Consider the following 17287-nt stretch of genomic DNA (forward strand, 5'->3'; position numbering starts at 1 on the left):
GGGCCAGTAGAATGGTCCAGAATCTAGAAATCCTTGCTTTGTACTATCCAAATAGACTTCTTTCTCAGCCTCCCTGCTGTTACTGGGTTCCATCCTTCTGTATCTCTCTTTTCCCATATTGTTTTCCCCCCTTTTCCTTAGTATCATTGTCTTCTTCCTCTCTCTCTCTCTCTCTCTCTCCTCTCCTTCCTACCCCTCTCTTTCCCTTTGCTGCTACCCCTAGAGTACAAGAAGAGATTCCTAATTAGTGAAACAAGTCATAAAGTCAGCTGTGAGTATTTATCCTTCCTGAAATCAGCATGTTATTCCACTCTCCAGGAAGTGAGATTTATCTAGACCTAAATATCATGTGAAAAATACCACACCACTTATTATACTTTATACCAGCTGAATACCTAATTGTCTCCTTATTCTTCATTTGCATGGCCATTATCATATTTACACAGGCAACCATTATAACCACATTTATCACATCTTAAAAGACACAATAAAAGGTTAGTTTTGAGGGGAAGGCTTCCCAAACCTGTCCTAGTGACCCCCACATTCAGTTGGATTTTCAGGCTATCCACAATGTATCTCCAATGTATATAAATTTAACTCATGCGTATTCATTGTGGGGGGCGCCGGAAAGAAAGTTTCCTCTGAGGCCGCTCCGATTTCGGAGCGGCCTCGGAGGGAACGGAGGCAGGCTGCGCGGCTCGGCGCGTGCAGGCTGCTGATTTTGCGCAGCCTTGCGTGCGCCGACCCCGGATTTTAAAAGATACGCGCGGCTATGCGAGTCTTTTAAAATCCGGTCTACTTTTCTTTGCGCCGGTTGCGCGAACAAAAGTATGCGCGCGTGTACTTTTTTATAATCTGCCCCATAGTTTCTCTTTCAAAGTGAGCTACAAAGTGCATATGGCAGAAGTACTCATATATTTTCCAACTGTGCCATCTATTTGAAAATTGCCTACAAAATATTTTACCAAAAGAGTTCAAGGAAGAAAATGGTCCTAAAAGTATTCTAAATCATGGCTTCCCAAACCTATCCTGGAGACCACAGAGCCAGTCGGGTCTTCAGGATACCCACAATGAATATACATGAGATAAATTTCCATATCATTCAGACTCAGTATATGCAAATTTATCTCATACATATTCATTGAGAGTAACCTTAAAACCTGACTGGCTGTGGGGTCCCCAGGGCAGGTTTGGGAAGCCCTGTTCTGAATCTTGTTACTTTCAATGGTTTGTTTAATTAGTTTTCTGTAGTGATTTAACTCATTAACCACTCATACAAACAGTGCCTATCCAACTCATTAAATACAATATTTTTTAAACATTGTAAACTGAACATTAGAGAACAATTTAGCTCTTTAAATTGAAGGACTTTTTTAAGACATTGAAATATGATTAAAATGGTAGTTCTAATAAACTTTTCTGGAGTCTTAAAGCAAACAGCTTTATATTTTTAAATATTTTTAAAGCAAAAATATTGTTGTGTCTCTGCTGTAAGTATAGCTTTTCTTGTTTACTGAATTATATCTCAGTAACTTGACAGTAAATGATATACAGTAGGAAACATTTTTAATATTTTCAAGGCTTAATGGAACTGTAATCCCATTCCTTTGAATACTATTTACAGAATATCTTAGCATAGTCTCATGATCATCAGCCTAATGACTGAATACATGTGTGTCTGCATCCATCTGCTATTGGAAGAACTGTCAAAGAAAAGCATCAAAAAGCAGGAACGTTAAAAACTTTCCATAAACAAAAAGGTCTATGTATTCTGCATCCACAGCTAAATTCATAAGAATGATTATTGTCATACATCAGGATAATACTTCATCAAATATACAAATGATATGCTTGTAATTGCCATTCACAAAAAATATTTTTTACTTTTATTTGGGAGAATTAAAAAGACAGATTATTTGTTTATTTATGTATTTTATTTTTTATTTAACATTTTTGTATTCTTCCCAATCCTGGACCTGTAGTTCTAAGTGCATCATCAATAAAACTATGAATATCTGATAACAAGATCAATCTACAAGTAATAAAATTCCACCCAAGACCCCAACAGTACGCTTCTTACCCTACCCCAGTTAGAATCCTTATGTATTAGTAGGAAAAACTTGAGAAACAAACAAATTTAAAAAATCTTAAGCTTCTTTTTAAACAATTTGCAATCAGATACAGTATATTACGAATATCAGTGGGTATAGAATTCCATAGAGCAGGAGTAACAATGCACATGCCCAGAATAGTTACTACTGACTATTCTGGGCATGTGCCTGATTAAAGGAAGCCAGGGCTACCACCTCTTTCTCAGTGGACCACAATGCATGGAATGGAACCTAATCCTACAACAAATATCTCAAATAATGAGGGCCATCAGCCCTAAGGACTTTATAGACAGCATGACTACTTTAAAATTGTCCCTCTGTATAACTGGTATCAAATACAGCTCCCACAATTTAAGTATTATATTGTCACTGACTGTGATAAAACAGGCTGCAGAATTTTGTAACCTCTGACGTTCCTGAAGCAAGGCAATGGTCTGCACCACAGACTGAAAAACTTCCTCAGTAAGAATATACAGTATTTAAGTCTCCATATCAGTCCCAACTTATAGAATGTACATTTTAGCACAGGCTAAAAATGTGATTTTCAAGATAATTGGAAGTTTAACAGCACCTTCAAGTCTCTAACTTCAGCTAAAAAAGGGAGTTTAATCTCCTTATAGCAAAATCCTGGGAAAGTAACCCAAAGGATTTCAGACTTCTGTACATTGTTACGCGCCCTGCCCGCGGCTGTCCCGTGTACAAGCCTGCTCACCTTCATGGTTCCAGAGCGGGTCCTGGGACAACCTTCCTCGCAGTAGTTTCCAGTCCTACCAGGCCCCAGCATTCCACAGCAGCGGTCGCTGGGTCTTCCACTGCGTGCCAGGCCTCATGCCGAGGCTCGGCGTCCTCAACCATGTTAGCCACGCTCATACCCATGCGCACACGGATGCCCGGATTCATCTAGGGTCAAGGGCGGATCCTAGCTCTGCGGCACACCCTGATTGATCCCTCGATATAAGGAAGTTCCTGTCTATGCTTCTTTGCCTTAGCAATTGGGTCGGTTTGTTCTAAGATTGCCTCTTCTGTTCTTGCCTCTCCTGTTCTTGCCTGTTCCTAGTCTCGTTCTAGGATCCTTCTGTTCCAGTTCTGTTCCTGACTTGTTCCTGCATCCTAGTTCCTGTGTCCTGCTTGTTCCTGTGTTCGTCCGTCTGTCTACCCATATAGTACCCTCGGACTGTCTTTCTGGTACTGACCTCAGCTAGCTCCTAACCTGCCTGCCGCCTGCCTCAAGACCTCAGCCTGCCTTTGACTTTGTCTGACCTCCAGTACCTGACCTTCTTTGCTGACCATTCCTCGGACTGACCTCTGGATCTTGACCTTTGCCTGCCTGACCTAGTCTCCAAATTTTGGCTCTGTTCCTCGCCTTGTCATCACCAACTCTGTTCTGGTTCTCCTTGATCCAATCAGCCTCCACCTTCGAACCCGTTCGCGCTCCCCCTGTCTCCGTGGGCACACCAGACTTTCATTCTCTCAGGAGACCCTGCAAGGCCCACTTAAGTCCAACCAGCCCGGGTCCCTATGGGCTCCTCCCGGGGGATCTCGGGCTTCTGGTGGTGAAGCTCTTAGAACATAAGAACATAAGAAAATGCCATACTGGGTCAGACCAAGGGTCCATCAAACCCAACATCCTGTTTCCAACAGTGGCCAATCCAGGCCATAAGAACCTGGCAAGTACGCAAAAACTAAGTATATTCCATGTTACCATTGCTAATGGCAGTGGCTACTCTCTAAGTGAACTTAATAGCAGGTAATGGACTTCTCCTCCAAGAACTTATCCAATCCTTTTTTAAACACCGCTATACTAACTGCACTAACCACATCCTCTTGCAACAAATTCCAGAGTTTAATTGTGCGTTGAGTAAAAAAGAACGTTCTCCAATTAGTTTTAAATGTGCCCCATGCTAACTTCATGGAGTGCCCCCTAGTCTTTCTACTATCCGAAAGAGTAAATAACCGATTCACATCAACCCGTTCTAGACCTCTCATAATTTTAAACATCTCTATCATATCCCCCCTCAGCCGTCTCTTCTCCAAGCTGAAAAGTCCTAACCTCTTTAGTCTTTCCTCATAGGGGAGCTGTTCCATTCCCCTTATCATTTTGGTAGCCCTTCTCTGTACCTTCTCCATCGCAATTATATCTTTTTTGAGATGCGGCGACCAGAATTGTACACAGTATTCAAGGTGCAGTCTCACCATGGAGCTATACAGAGGCATTATGACATTTTCCGTTTTATTCACCATTCCCTTTCTAATAATTCCCAACATTCTGTTTGCTTTTTTGACTGCCGCAGCACACTGAACCCACGATTTCAATGTGTTATCCACTATGACGCCTAGATCTCTTTCTTGGGTTGTAGCACCTAATATGGAACCCAACATTGTGTAATTATAGCCATTTTGAATACTGGCAGCAGATCACCTTTGCCCTCACTATGTCACAGGGGCCGACTGTTGGTACCTGTGACATAGTAAGGGCAAAGGCGATCGGTGGCATTTTGAGTACTGGCATCGGACGGCTGGCGTGCTGGAGGTCGCTCACGGACCCCTGCTGGACTTTTGGCAAGTCTTGTGGGGGTCAGGAGGCCCCCCCCCAAGCTGGCCAAAAGTCCCTGGGTGTCCAACGGGGGTCCCAGAGCGACCTCCTGCACTCCGTACATCCGATGCCAGTACTCAAAATGGCGCCGATAGCCTTTGCCCATATTATGTCACAGGGGCTACCGGTGCCATTGGTCAGCCCCTGTCAAATGGTAGGAGCACAAGATGGCGCCGATGATCATGTGACAGGGGCTGACCAATGGCACCGGTAGCCCCTGTGACAAAGGCTATCGGTGCCATGATGAAACCGGCACCGATGGTGTGAGAGTGCAGGGGATGGCTCCTGGACTCCCCGCTGGACCACCAGGAAGTTTTGGTAAGTCTTTGGGGGGTCAGGAGGGTGGGGGGTTGTAGTTAATTTTAATTTTAGCTGGGATACGAATAGAAATCGCTGTATTAACGCATCGGGGCGCCATATGGCCGAATGCAATGTATCTGCTCCCCGACAAATCCGAATTATGAATGCAACATATGGCATCCCTCTGCACATCCCTAGTAGAAAAGCAAACTCCAACAGACAAAAATAACTAAATGTCATCAGCATATCTTTTATATTTTACACTTGTCGAAGTATTGTTTTCAATGACTGGAGATATATGTTGAAAAACACTGAGTGAGTTCAGATCCCTGTGACACCCCCACAAGAATGGGCTCCAGGCAGATCAGCCATCACTCAATTCACCTGTCGGACACTATTACTTAAAACTGATTAAAATCAGCATTCAACTCTTTCACTCACTCCTATAGAACAGAATCAATCTAACAATTGATAGTGCCAAATGCAGAAGAAACTTCAAGTAATACCAAATAACTGCTCCCCTTGAATTCAATTCACACAGTAGTAAGTCCAGCAGGAAAACACAATGTCTGTGCTGTGCACACAACAGAAGACAGTTTGGAAGGGATCTAGAACATCATGCTCTTCAAGAAAATCAGTGAGCTGCATCAGTACACATTTTTGTAAATAAATACAATTCTCAAGAAACTTAGGAATTAAAGGCAAGTTGAGATTGGGTAATAATTTGATGGTTCTGACACTGCTAGTGAGACTTTCTTCAAGACAGGCCATACAAGAGCTTTTTTTGAGGGAATCAGGTATGACATTTGATGAAGTGGACTCTGTCCTTGAAAGCAATTGCTTCAATAAATTGGTTATTATATAAGGTGCTACCCAACTCCTGTCATTTAAACAAAACAGAAATTAATCATTGGTGAATTAATCATTCTTGCCAGCAGTTTGACAAATGACCTTAAGCCATGCAGAATCCAAAATGGACAAGGGTAACATCAAGCTAGATTGAGAGAACATTGTACAAATCTCATCATTGTGTGAGTTTCCTCACTCCAAAGGGCATCAAATCTTCACAAGAGTGTGCTTTTCTGTTCGTATGGCTCACTCTGCATGTAAAAGTGGCCCCTAACCCCTACTCTACTACCTAAACCTCACCTCGAGTTACTTGGTGGGTCTTCTATAGTAGTATAAATAGCTGATTATTATGGTGCCACCCCCAGAGGCACTTCCTCTCTCTCTCTCTCTCTCTCTCTCCTCTCTCCTTTTATCTCAGACCCTTCCCCCACTCTCCTCCCACATCTCAGGCCCTCTCCACTCTCCTCCCACACCTCAGGCCCTTCCCCAGCCTAAAAATGACCAAAACAGAATTTACAAAACAATCACAAATTGCATTATGGGCATAATGCATGATATCACACAGCTTAACGCAATTGAAAAAGGTGTAGTTATCTTCGATGATATCATGCATTATGACTTCACAAAGCCAGCCCTCTTTTTTGGTAATTCCACTCCCGACTCCTCCCCAAGCCCTCCCCTTTTAAAAATGTGCATTGCATCATGCGTTATGGTGCTTATTGCATGTGTTAAGGCATTTTACACATGCGGAAATGCCTTAACGCATGTGTTAACACTGTAACGCATTTTGAAGAATGATGGGGGAAGTTAGGAAAGTACCACTGTTACCTCAACAGTATTTACTAAATGAAAATCAGACTACAATATTGGAAAAGTAGATGACAAGTGTGTATTATTATTCCCAACATTAGTACTGTCAACAGGAAAAAGCCTTGATATTTTATTGGCACATTAACTGGCAGAATCATATTGTCAATGTCAATCCCACAAGTTTCAAAACTAGAACAAGGCATCTCTAGTGAGTTCTTTATGACCCTAAAGTGGACAATTTAGTGAACTTTCAATAAAAGAGATAAATAAAAACCATCTAGCATTGCTAATGGTTAATCTTTCTTCAAGAGTCAGAATCCCTTTGTCAAAGTCAGCTGACCTCATGTTTCTCTTCAACTGGACAACTCCTGTGAAAAGCAAGGTACTTAAGACTGCATTTTATCAAATTTAAAAGTTTTCAGTAGAGTAACTGTGTCTAGTGGATTAGTCAACCCAACGTTAAAAGAGTTAACGAGTACCCTAACAGACTCATCTAAGATCTCCTTACTCAACATTTGAAACACAGTGGCTGTCGATTAAGGAAATCTTAGATGCATCTGCTAGGTTGTTTTCTTTTTAACTCTTGGAGCACCAAGTGGATATTATAACGTGTCCTCTTTGAAAGAGCAAGTCAGTGGTGCCCCTAAGAGTCTTGATAACCCTAGATGGAATAGCAATTGGAGCTACAACCCTTGACATAAACTCATATTATATAATGGCATGATCAGACCATAGTACTGGATTTATACAAAGCCCCTGAATGCCACCACTAGTCATCAATGTCTTCAGACTGAAAGATAAGATACAGAATGTGTTCAGGAACATAAACAGGAGTATTTTTGAGCTGAGAAAACTAAAAGGCAGAAAACAGATAAAAACTCACCAGCAAAGGTAGCAAAAGCCTCATCCATGTAGACATTGCAATCACCCAAAATAACTAGTGGGTCAAATGTTTGCTGGAGTGAGGCAAGTCATTTTATTATATATGTGAATTGTAATCCGCAATGGATATATTTAGAATTGTGGAACATAAGATAAATAAATACATCTTCAGTTAAAGGTAATAGAGTTGTAACATCTAGCTCAAAAGAGTTATAAGCCAAGCATACATCCCATGTATGTGCTCTAAGAATGATCACATCACAATCTAGTATGGTTTTGACAATTTAGTGTCCAAAATTAAGGGTATCTTTATAGACCATCTCAGCATTTCTATCTTAGCCTAGTGTCATATACAATATATATATTAACCAGTGTAGCACACTTTATTCAATACCACAGAATCAGCATCAATGTGACAAGATTCTGTGATACAAAACATGTCAGATTGAAAATCAATCAGTAAATCAAATAATTCACATTTGTTTCTGAGGATCATGAATTTATGTACCCCACTTTAAGATAGCCTTTACCTGGACTAGCTGCAACAACTGCAATATTTCTAAATATCAGGAGGATAAACCATCACTCATGACAGGCATTCTATTTCTGATAGGACCATATCTACCTTAACCTGAAATAACCAAAATGATTCCTAATTCTGACCTCAAGAACAGGTTCCAGCTCATGATGAATGCTATAAAGTGACCTACAAACCTGGAGCATTGGATTATGGAACTCTCATCCCATTGGGTGATAGTTCCATAATCTAACAAGAATGGGTAATACAATCAGAACAGTTAAAGCTAATTATCAATACATATCACTGATGAATCTAATGGGTTACACCACATCAGATGAACTGACTGCCCACAACTTCATTACTATAAACAAAATTTAAACAACGGCAATGAATCAACAGAGTGAATATAAATGCACATTCTAGACTACCACAGTAGATATAAGAAACTGGCATAGCAAAGCAGCACAAAAATCACACAAATGGAGATACTAACGGCCCGATTTTTAATGGCCCATGCGTGTAAAACACAGGGGTTATGTGCGCGGCCAGGCCTTGCGTGCACGATGCGCATTTTAAAAGGGGCCTGGCCGCATGTAACCCCTGTTACATGCACAAGAGCTGGGCCTTGGCAGAGGGGCAGCACGGGGGGTGGGGCAGGGCTAGAGGCACCCGGGTCAGCGGCTATTTGCCGCTGTGCCGGAGGATCACGTGCTGGCAGAGTGCCGGCGCATGCAACTTGCTACAACTCTTTTGCAGGAGAAAAAGGTAAAATAAAAAAAATAGGGGTACCTAGGGTAGGGATGGGAGGCAGGTAGGATAGGGGGGAAGGGAGGTTAGGGTAGGGGATAGGGAAGTTCCGTCCCAGTCCGCTCCTTAATTGAAATGGACTGGGAGGGAACTGGGGAAGCCGGACGATGCCTCGCCGTACAATTTTGGCTTATGTCTGTCCCGCCTTGCGCACACTGCCTGCAATTTTATAACATGCATGCACCAGCGCATACATGTTATAAAATTGCCTGTCCATGTATACGCACGGGGAAGCGCACGCACATGGACGCGCACACTTTCTTTTTTAAAATCTACCAGCTAAGGGATTTAACCCTTAGAAATGGCTCTTTAGTATCAGCCTGCCAGTGAATTTCTGAAGAAATCTTAAATACATTTTCTGAGAAGTTTGTATAACATAGCTGATGAGATTTTTAGATGCTAAGAGTTCTTCCTTGCTTTAAAAATGCAATGTGGTCCTCTTTCAGAATATATTCTGTTGAAGGCACCCCATGGTTTGCCATGTAGAGCTAGATAGGATACCTGCTCACCCTGCCTATATTTTTCCATTCTACTTTTCCCTGATTTAAGTGAACTACCCTAGCATTGGCAAAGTGGAATGGTCCTTTCTGAAGTTTATAGAAAGGTGAATTTAACTATCTTAGTTAAATGTCAAAGTGGCCCCTAACCCCTACACTAATACCTAAACCTCACCTCGAGTTACTAGGTGGGCTTCCCATAGAGATATAAATATCTATCTAGTGTTGGGGCATTACAGCTAGGTGCTCACTCGCTCGCTCTCCTAAAATAGGCATTTGAGCACACATTGCAAAATACAATAAAGGCTTAAAGCTACTGAAAAAGGCATAGCTAAAATCAGCATTAAAGCTGTGCAATAGGGCCTCGCAAATCAGTAAACCCACTCCTCCTCTTTTTCAAATCTAAATCTTTTTGAAAAAGGTTAAATGTTTTATCAGATCTATGTACTATTGGCCACAAGAATATCATGACCATGTGTGAAACAATGGTGAGGAAATCCTTATGATATTTAAAAGTAGTCTCCTATATATCACACCTGAGACACAGCATGGCCTAGAAAAGTTGCTAGAGCGCTACTGCTTTTATAGCACCAACAGCACAACTTTGCATTCCTCTTACACTTGTTAATTTGCAAAGATAATCTACAGTAAATCTATTTTATGTTCATCAGACTTCCATTTCAGTTTCTGAAAAAAGTTCATGGAAGAAATTAATAGTCAGGGAAGTGACTGAGATTCAGTCTCATAGAAAAGTATAACTCAATATCTCCTATGCTGAAAATGTTCTTCAGCTGTGTGAACAGTGTCACCTTGTAGCAGTGAAATTGCCCTCAGGGTAAAAGCTCAATTTCAGGCAAGTAAGATGCAGAATGTTACTTTCTATTGAAACAGTTGCAGGATCTGTACTTTCTCATTTTCCAATACAATAATTGATCTTAATTTGAATCTATTGGGCAATATACCTCAAATAACTGCTTAAAGGATCAGGTTAACCTGCTCATGAATTTTATTCAAAATTCAAGTCATGTAATCGAGAGCTTGGAAGATGGAAGAAAAAAAATTTGCAAAAGATGCATACTGTACTAAAACATGGGAAGTGATTAAGCAAATTCGTTATTGTCATAAACACAGGGAAAATAATTTTCAAAGCCATTTCCACAAATAAAACAGTGTTTTACCCATAGAAATAAGCTTTAAAAAAATTGCCTCCCTATATGCAGTTATTTATTTTAAAAATAGGACCCAGTAGTGCAGGAGCACTGGGGATCACTCCTGCCTCACCTCCATTTCAGCTTTAATGACTCTCATGGATGGGATAAGATGAGTACCAGAGAGTAAGGGAATGGGGAAGCCCAGAGGAGGGGGCAGGGTAATTTTTTCATTGTGACATTTCTAGGAGGAAGAGGTTGACAGGGTCCCTTCCCTTCCCATCCTTTTTCTTTTCTATCTTTTTTTTTATCAATTTGGCTTTTACTTCTTTTGAATCAAAGAAAGTGAACCAAAATATATATCAAATGACATGAAAATTTAATTTATAAACAAACACAAATAATGAAATAAAACTGATTTCTGTGTACCTCTCTAGACTCTGCAGCCATACACAGACATTTGAAAATTGCCCAATAAACACAAAACTTAAAAAAACAAAACATGTGGTTTGCTAAATAATCATAGGTCATAGGTAATTAGAGATGTGCTTCGTTTTTTTCTACCGGGTCGTTTTTCGGTTCGAATACTTCGTGGTATAATTCGGGTCTTCTCGTTTCGTTTTCGGGTCGTTTGCCCGAAAACGAAACGAGAAACCCGAAACCGGACCGAAAAACGAATCGGTAACGAAGCGAAAAAAAAAAAAACCACCCCAAGCATTTAAAAACAATTTTAAGCATTTTCGTACATATATAACAACCCCCCCCATCCCGATCCCTCCCCAAGACTTACCAAGATCCCTGGTGGTCCAGCGGAGTCCCGGCTTCCATTTGCCATGCCCTCCGTGCCCTAGTTCGTGCCAGTGCAAGCCGCGCGCCAAAATGGTGCCGAATAGCCCGAACGACCATGTCGTTGGACCCCCAAGGCTTGCCAATAATCCCTGGGGGTCCAGCAAGGGTCCGAAAGCGATTTCGTTTTCGGCTGCCAGTAACCAAAATGGCGCCGATAGCCTTTGCCCATACTATGTCACAGAGGCTTTCGGCGCCATTGGTCAGCTCCTGTCACATGATAGGAGCACAAGATGGCGCCGATGGCCATGTGACAGGGGCTGACCAATAGCGCCGAAAGCCCCTGTGACATGGTCGTTCGGGCTATTCGGCACCATTTTGGCGCGCGGCTTGCACTGGCACGAACTAGGGCACGGAGGGCATGGCAAATGGAAGCCGGGACTCCGCTGGACCACCAGGGATCTTCGTAAGTCTTGGGGAGGGATCGGGGGGTGGTGTATTATAATTAATTTAAATTTGGGGTGGTTTTTAATAAAAAAAAATAATTTTTGCCCCTCTCCCCAGGCAAACCCGAAAACGAATTTTCCCCCGAATTGCGGGGAAAATTTTGTTTCCGGTTTCGGGGGCTCCGAAATAACGGCGTTTATGTCATGTTTCGGATACTCCGAAACAGAAACGAATTAGGAAATTTCGTTAAATTTCCTAAATAGGGCGAAAAACGAACCACATCTCTATAGGTAATACAGTTCAACACACACATAAAGGCCATTTTGCAAGTCCTTCCGTCTTTCAAATACAGAGGCCTTAACACACATGCTAGGACAGTTCATCATCATATTTCCATTTAAATGCTAAAATTAGCAGTTGCCAAATTTTAAATGAGGGAGCATCATATGCAAATCTCACTTTGCTGGATCCAGGGTAAATCATCTCTTTTACTCCCATCAACAGCTCCTTTCCAATTTCCAGCTGTTCCATCTCTCTCCTAACCACTGTGAGCAGCACAGACTGTGAGCAGGGCACAGCTGAGACTTACTAAACTTAGAACACAAGAATATAAAAGGTGCTAGGCTGAGTCAGATCAATGGTCAAAAGGGAAAGTATAGATTGGGATGCAAAAGAGGAAGAAGAGACAGATAGAGTGGATTGGAAGAAAAAAGGAAGAGCTTGACAAGACAAACCAGGCTAGCAAGAGGGGGAAGGCTTAGAGTTGATAAGAGGGGGTAAGGATAGAAATAGTCAAACAGAACAAAGTAATTGAAAAAAATAAAAATTGAAGAAATGATAAGGAGACAAAGTTTAGAAAGGGAAGAATGGTTGAGGTAAAACTAACCTGTCTTACCATCATGATACAAGTTGGTTTTATACTGCTAATGATGTGTTGTTACAATAGTAATCCAGCTCAGAATGAGAGGATCTGCAGGTTCATACATTTGATGAATGTGCTTGGCTGAAGAGCCAATGGAGTGAAGAAACATCTATGGGATTATGACTGAATGCCTATAAGTCAGAATCCCCTCTAAATGAAACAATACTGCAGTGACGCAGAACTTTGGTTGGCCTGGGATAAGCTGGCTGCTCACCTCAGGAACAAAGAACGGACTGAAGAGGCCACGGCTTTCCTGTAGCGCATCGCAGGTTCATGGAGAACCTGATGCTAAATCATTTGTTGAAAACCTGATTCTGGGTCTGGGTTTTGTAGAGCAACTACCTTGCTGTGATCTATCGAATGTCATCCTTTACTCTAGTCTGGCACTGTGAAGAGACATGAGAGGTGTAGGATAAGTAGGAGGCCCTCATGCCACCGATGAAATACCACTACTCTTATCATTGTTTCACTTACCCGGTAAGGCAGGGGGGTGAGTCTCAAGGGGCTCTTGCTTCTGGCTCCAAACACCCGGTGTGTGCTAAGCATGACCTACTCCAGTGACAGTAATAGATGGGGAATTTGACTGGAGTGGTTCACTTGTCAAACTGTAATGCAGGTGTGCTGAGGCAAGCTCAAGTTACCTCCCATGGAGCACAAGGGTAAAAGCTCGCTGAATCTTGATTTTCAGTTTGAATGCAGACTGTGAAAGTGGGGACTCATAAAACCATAAGAAATTGTCATACTGGTTCAGACCAAGGGTCCATCAAGCCCAGCATCCTATTTCCAACAGTGGCCAAACCAGGCTACAAGAACCTGGTAAGTACCCAAACACTAAGAAGATCCCGTGCTACTGATGCCAGTAGTAGCAGAGGCTATTCCCTAAGTAAGCTTGATTAATAGCAGTTAATGGACTTCTCCTCCAAGAACTTATCCAAACCTTTTTTAAAGGTGAAAAATAATTTTCTCCAATTAGTTTTAAATGGAGTGACCCCCTAGTCCTTCTGACATTTTGGGTTTAAGTATATAAGAATATAAGAAGTTACCATACTGTGTCAGACTGAGGGTCCATCAAGCCCAGCATTCTGTTTCCAATAGTGGCCAATCCAGGTTACAAGTACCTGACAAGTACCCAAAACTTAAATAGATCCCATGCTACTAATGCCAGTAATAGCAGTTGCTAATCTCTAAGTCAACTTGATTAATAGTAGTTTATGGACTTCTTCTCCAGGAACTTATCCAAATCTTTTTTAAACCCAGCTGCACTAAGTGCCATAATCACAATCTCCCAGAAATGATTTCCAGAGCCTAAATAATTTTTTCCAATTTGTTTTAAATGTATTACTTGCTAACTTCATGGAGTGCTCCATATCCTTCTAATATCTGAAAGAATAAATAACCAGTTCACATTTATCCATTCTGGTCCTCTCATGATTTATAGACCTTTATCATTCCCCCCTCAGCTGTCTCTTCTCCAAGCTGAACAACCCTAACCTTTTTAGCCTTTTCTCATAGGGGAGGTATTCCATCCCCTTTATCTCTGTACCTTCTCCAGTGCAACTATATCTTTTTTGAGATGCAGCAACCAGAATTGTACCCAGTATTCAAGGTGTGGTCTCACCATGGAGTGATACAGAGGCATTATGACATTATTCTTTTTATTCACAATTTCCTTCCTAATAATTCCAAACATTCTGTTAGTTTTTTGACTACCACAGCACACTGAGCCAACGATTTCAATGTGAAAAAGTACTTTCTACAATAAGTTTTAAATTTGATGGTTATTAGGGATGTGCAATCGTTTAGTGCGCACTAACCCGAAAACCAAATTTTCCCAAAATTTCGGGAAAATTTGGTTCAGTTTTTGGGTTTGGACATCCCTAATAACCAGCAAATTTAAAACTTATTGTAGAAAGTACTTTTTCACTCCACACATTGGGGTAGATTTTAAAAATTTGCGCGATCGCGTACTTTTGTTCGCGCACCAGGCGCAAACAAAAGTACGCTGGATTTTATAAGATACGCGCGTAGCCGCGCGTATCTTATAAAATCCGGGGTCGGCGCGCGCAAAGGGGTGCACATTTGTGCAACCTGCGCACGCCAAGCCCAGCGCGCGCTGCCTTCGCCCTCCCCCCACCTTCCCCTCCCTTCCCCTACCTACCCCCCCCCCCAGCCCTATCTAAACCCCCCTACCTTTGTCGGCTACGCCTGCTAAAAGCAGGCGTAACTTTGCGCATGCAGGCCGGCAGCCCTGCTCCGTGTTCCGGTCCCGGGGGCTGGTCCGGAGGATGCGGCCACACCCCCGGAACACCCCCGGGCCGAAAACCACGCCCGAGTCGCCGCCCCCGAAACGCTGCGTCGCTCTGGGCACGCCCCCGACACGGCCCTTTTACAAAGCCCCGGGACTTACGCGTGTCCCGGGGCTCTGCGCGCGCCGGCGGCCTATGCAAAATAGGTGCACCGGCGCGCGAGGGCCCTGCGCACGTAAATCTGGCTGGATTTACGCGCGCAGGGCATTTAAAATCCGTCCCATTATGAAGCTGTGGAATCTATTGTCAGAAGAATTAAACAAAGTGACTAGCTTAGCAAGGTTTAAAAGAGGTTTGGACAAGTTCCTGGAGGAAAAGTCCATAACACATTATTAGCCAGAATCACTAAAGTGTTTTATAAAAAACACTACAAATGTTACCGTTTGGAAGAACAAATCCAGCTCAATAAGAAAAATCAGTATTTTGACAGCACTGAACATTCATTCTTTCTTAGTAAAAGGGCACTTAAATATACAAATATCATGTACAGAACCAGTAAAGCATTTCAAGTAGTCAAGTCTTTTCATACTATTTCTTCTACAGTTAGATAAGGATAACAGCTAGGGTTTGATTCCATCAAATGTAGATGATGTTTCAGTTTTGTTCTTCCTTGACCAAGAAGAGATTCACCAGTATTTGCCTATCATTTGTTTAACTCAGAACAAAAATATTTGTGCCAGGTATTAGAATTGGTCTTCTACCTGCCCTGGCGGAGTTACCTGATGCCTCAGTCCCAGCGTCAGGCAGCGTCAAGGAAGGAAAGCTCAGCAAGACTGCAGAGCAAGTGGGTGAAAGCAGCAGTTAAAGTGCAGAGTGCTCAGAAGCAATAGTAGTAGTCAGGCATATTTTTCACACTTTTCAAACAGTTCTCCTTGATAAAGGCAATATCTCCAAAACACAGGGATGTTGGGCTAATTGTATTAACTGCAGTTTTCTCAGAGTCCTATTTGTTTACTGTCCTGTTTCCCCTTTTTAATTTCTTCTTAATTCCTTTCTTTCAGTTTTCCTTTTTTTCTCCTCCCTTGCCTACTCTTTATTCTCTTTAGGGCGAATTTTAAAAGCCACACGAGCGGCAAATCCAGGAGGTGACTGGGATGTGAGCGGGCCACGTGGATTTTAAGAGGCCCACAGCCACACTTGTATCTCCCGGTACGCACATTGGAAAAGATTTCGCAAAAAAGGGGCAGGCCAGAGGTGGGGTCGGAGCAGGGCATGGGCGGGGCGAGACAGCTCCATGAAGTCTGAGTCATGCACAAGCGCCTGCCGAGATCTGACAGCCACGAAAGTTGTGCTGCTATGGACTGCGGGTAAGTCGTAAAATAAAAACAATGAGGGTAGTCAGCAGGGTTTTAGGGGTCGAGGCTAGTAGGGTAAAAGGGAGGCAGGTTAGGGAGAGGTTTAGGAAGTCCTCTCCTTTACAAGGATGAACAGGGAAATAGGCCCTCATGTGTCACCGCACGCATCTACTAAAATCCCCCCACTTTCACGCGAGAGATGGCATTCACGCGCACACGTGTGCGTCGATATAAAATTGTGTACTCATGTGCGCATGGGTAGCGGATTTTATAACATAAATCAGCGCGTCCATGTGCGTGCACTGGCAAATCAGCGCACATGTGGCCCACGCACAACTCTTCAAATCTACCTTTTGGGTTTTTTCGGGTTTTTTACAGCCTTTTATCCCTTCTTTTTTCTTTCCCCTACCACTTTGCTTTTCCAAATGTGTTATTTCATAAACTCCTTTAACAAATCTATTTGAACACATTATTTTAAATGTACTTGTTTTTTTCTCTGGTTGATTATTCAAAAGACATTTATTTGTATTCACAACCACTTGCTTGCTCCCTCTTGTATAGTGCGTGGTATTTGCACCTATGGCTTGTTTTCATTTCCAACTGTGTTACATAAAAAAAAAAATATTACAAAATCAAACCTCATCACACTATTTTCTCTGTAGTTCCAGATGATATTTAGATCTTGAGTCTCTCAAATTTAGGTAGTGTTTTAGATATTTTCTTCTGCAGCAAAAAAATATATTTGCCAGCATTTTTCTGCCATTTGTTTGACTCAGCACAACAATATTTGTGTCAGGTAATATAAGTGGTCTTCCTATATAACCTTAACTTTTCCACTTGACCTGGAATTTTAGAATCATTCTGCCAAAATTCCCAAAAGGCTTCTGAGCACTATAAAGCTACAGTGTAAATAAATACATTCATTCCTGTCTGAGGCTTGTGTTACAATAGTACTAGAGGGAAAACATGTGCTAGTCTGTGTAGCATCAAATGAATGTCCATAGCACTTTAACC

The sequence above is a fragment of the Rhinatrema bivittatum genome, chromosome 6, assembly GCF_901001135.1.
Source record: "Rhinatrema bivittatum chromosome 6, aRhiBiv1.1, whole genome shotgun sequence".
Lineage (NCBI taxonomy): Eukaryota > Metazoa > Chordata > Amphibia > Gymnophiona > Rhinatrematidae > Rhinatrema > Rhinatrema bivittatum.